Below are 3,463 nucleotides of genomic sequence, written 5' to 3'. Positions count from 1 at the left end.
GAAATTTCTATTATCATCCAGTGTTTTCAGAACTTCATAATTTAATTTTGTTCAACTTTATCTTTTGGCAAATTAATTATTTTTCATGTCAATCTCTCATTCAGGGAGTATTTTAAAAACCAAGTCTTTAAAATTATTTAAATATTAGGAAAAATAAAATCAGCACTCACATGGTGCTATCTCTTACAAGGAGAATACATCCAGCTCCCTATAGCAATGCAGTATTTTGGGCCATTTTCTTGGCTCCCAAATACGATTAGGGTCCAGAAGAAATCATTCTAAACTGACAGTATGTGAAGTGCCCCTGAAGCAGGTAACTACCAGAATTGTTGTCTGTTTATTTATTTATTTATTTTTAGTCTACTTGAGCTCTTCTCCAGGTTGAGGGGAAAGGAGGAGGAGAGAAGAGAGATGACAGAGAAGAGTTGACTGACTAAAACAGACAAGTACAGTAATGATAAATGAGGTTTCTATTGCTGCAATGAAACACCATGACCAAAAAGCAAGTTGGAGAGGAAAGGGTTAATTTGGCTAATACTTTCTCATCATAATCTATCCTTGGAGGAAGCCAGGACAGGAGTTTAAGCAGGGCTCGAACCTGGAGGCAGGAGCTGCTGCAGAGGCCATGGAGGGGTGCTGCTTACTGGCTTGCTCCTCGTGGCTTGCTCAGCCTGCTTTCTTACAGAACCCAGGGCCACCAGCACAGGAGTGGTCCCACCCACCATTGGCTGTGCCCTCCCCCATTGATCACCAACTGAAAAAGTGCCTTGCAGCTGGATATCATGCAGTCATTTTTCTCAACTGAGGCTCCTTCCTTTCTGAGGACTCTAGCTTGTGTCAGGTTGACAACACAGAACCAGCCAGTGCGCTGCTATTCCCAAGCTCATTACAAGTTGGACCTATGATGGTTTGAACTGTGAGCATGTAGATCTGTGTTGTTTACACCACTCATACTGGGACAAGTGGTTAGCAGCAAACCAGCACACTTGGACAAAACCCATTGTCACCATTAAAATGTGCGAACACACAGTTCAGTTAGGTATCAGGAAAACTGATGACACCAGCTTTCCATTTTCTTTCAAGTCTTATCAACATAAATGACAGTAGAAGCTAATTATTATTTGTACATATGTTTTTGTTTTGTTTTAATTTGGGTTTGTTGTTGTTGTTTGGGTTCAGGATCTCACTATGTAGCCCTGACTGGCCTGAACTCATTATGTAGATCAAGCTGGCCTTGAACTCAGAGTTCCACCTGCCTCTGCATTATAAATATTGAAATTAAAGGTATGCATCACTCTACCTGGCTTGTGAATGTCTTATAAACCACAAAACAATAATAATAAATAAGATTCAGAATGATACAGTAAAGTCAAGTTTTCCTTTATAAATTGTATTGAATCTAATTGTACACCAATAGGAGACTGATAAATGTTGATGCATTGTCTACGTAACAGTGGATTGTTGCTTTGGGGAACTGCAAAAGTATTTGGGTTTTAAGTAACAAATTAAAGTGACAAACATTTAAAGAGTAACGTAAATCAAAAATAATTATAATACATGGCTGAAGTATGACTCACTTTCCTGACATCTTTCTTTTCTGAATGTTGTAAGTTGATCTTCTTCTAAATCTTTAAAATAAATTCAAAGCACCTTTGGGTATCTTCAGTAGGGAAAATTGTCTTTCACTAGCCAACTGTGTCTTTTATTTGTTATTAAAGAGTCCAATTTGGATTAAAGTTTCACTTAACTGTTCATACTGTCATTTTAAATATTCAGAATCAAAAATGACTAAATCAAACCAACAAAATGTTTCAATTTTGATGAAATCTGAAAGCTCTAATTTAATCATATGTCTTCAGAGAACTCGTGCACAAGAAAAGTATTGTGGCACCTGGATATACTCATCTGTCTACAAACATCAAAATTGTCGGGGGGAGGGCTAGAGATAGCTCAACAGTTTTGAGAGCTGGTTGCTCTAGCAGAGGACCTGGTGCAATTCCCAGCACCCATGTCAGCTGGCTCACAACCCACCTGTGACTCCACTTCTAGAAGGATTTAAAGCCTCTGATCTAACAGACACCTGCAGTTACTCATGTGCACACACCCATACACAGACACACAGACACACACACACACACACACACATATATGATTAAGAATATTATAATAGCCTTTCCGCTCTGCCCAGGGACAGGTCAATATGGTGTTCTTGATTCCTGTTGTAACTTAAAGGGAAACGTATACAATGTCCGGAGCCCTTGATGTCCTGCAGATGAAGGAGGAAGATGCCCTCAAATTCCTTGCTGAAAGAACCCACCTTGACTTTCAGACGGAGCAATATATTTGCAAAAGGAAGAGTGATGGTATCTACATCATAAACACGAATATGACCTAGGAGAGGTGGTTGCTTGTGGCCAGTGTTGTTGCCATTGAGGACCCTGCTAATGTCAGCGTCATCTCCTCCAGGAACATTGGCCAGCAAGCTGTGCTGAAGTTTGCTGCTGCCACTGGAGCCACTCCAACTGCTGACAACTTTACACCCAATTCCTTCACTAACCAGATCCAAGCAGCCTTCAGGGAGCCACGGCTTCTAGTGGTTACTGGTCCCAGGGCTGACTACCAGCCCCTCACAGAGGCCTCTTAGGTCAACCTGCCCACCATCACTCTGTGCAACACAGATTCTCCTCTGCGCTATGTGGGCCTTGCCATCCATGCAACAACAAGGGAGCTCACTCAGTGGGCCTGATGTGGGGGATGCTGGCCCAGGAAATACTCCTCATGTGTGGCACTATCTCCCATGAGCACCCGTGGGAGGTTATGCCACTCTGTAGAAGATCTTTACTTCTACAGAGACCCAGGGGAGATCCAGGGAAAGAGGAGGAGACTGGTGCTGAGAAGGCTGAAACCAAGGAGGAATTCCAGGGCGAATGGACTGTGCCAGCTCCTGAATTCACTGCCGCTCAGCCCGAGGTGGCAGACTGGTCCGAGGGTGTGCCGGTGCCCTCTGTACCCATCCAGCAGTTCCCTACTGAAGACTGGAGTGTCCAGCCAGCCACCGAGGACTGGTCAGCAGCTCCCACAGCACAGGCCACCGAGTGGATTGGAGCCACCACTGAGTGGTCCTGAGCTCCTCTGCAGACAGCTGAGCAAAGGGGGAAAAAGTAGAAGGAAAATAAAGTTTCTAAAAGCTGAAAAAGAAAAGAATATTATATCTTTTTTAAAGTTAAGATTATCTAATGCCTTGGATGAAAATGAGATGGTAGTCTTAGAAAGACTATTTGCCCTTCACAGACTCTGGGTCCAGATGGCTAAGTGTGAGTGGGTAACAGGCCTCAGGCTGTTTATCATTCCCTTAAACTCTCAGCATTCACAAGTCATTTATAACCTAGTGAGTTAAGGCATGGGCTTTTCATCCAAATTCTCTCAATTTAAATCTTTCTGCCATCCCTACTAGCCTTTCTGA

The 3,463-nt window shown here is 42.8% G+C and overlaps 1 pseudogene; it reads left to right on the top strand.

Annotated features, from left to right (window-relative positions):
* Positions 1-2,245: 2,245 nt before the first annotated feature.
* On the top strand, positions 2,246-3,126 carry LOC110540973 (small ribosomal subunit protein uS2-like; annotated as a pseudogene).
* The last annotated feature ends 337 nt before the right edge of the window (positions 3,127-3,463 follow it).

The sequence above is a fragment of the Meriones unguiculatus genome, chromosome 14 (genome assembly GCF_030254825.1).
Source record: "Meriones unguiculatus strain TT.TT164.6M chromosome 14, Bangor_MerUng_6.1, whole genome shotgun sequence".
Lineage (NCBI taxonomy): Eukaryota > Metazoa > Chordata > Mammalia > Rodentia > Muridae > Meriones > Meriones unguiculatus.
The sequence above is the reverse complement of the archived record's forward strand: the minus strand, read 5'-3'. Positions and strand labels throughout refer to the sequence as shown.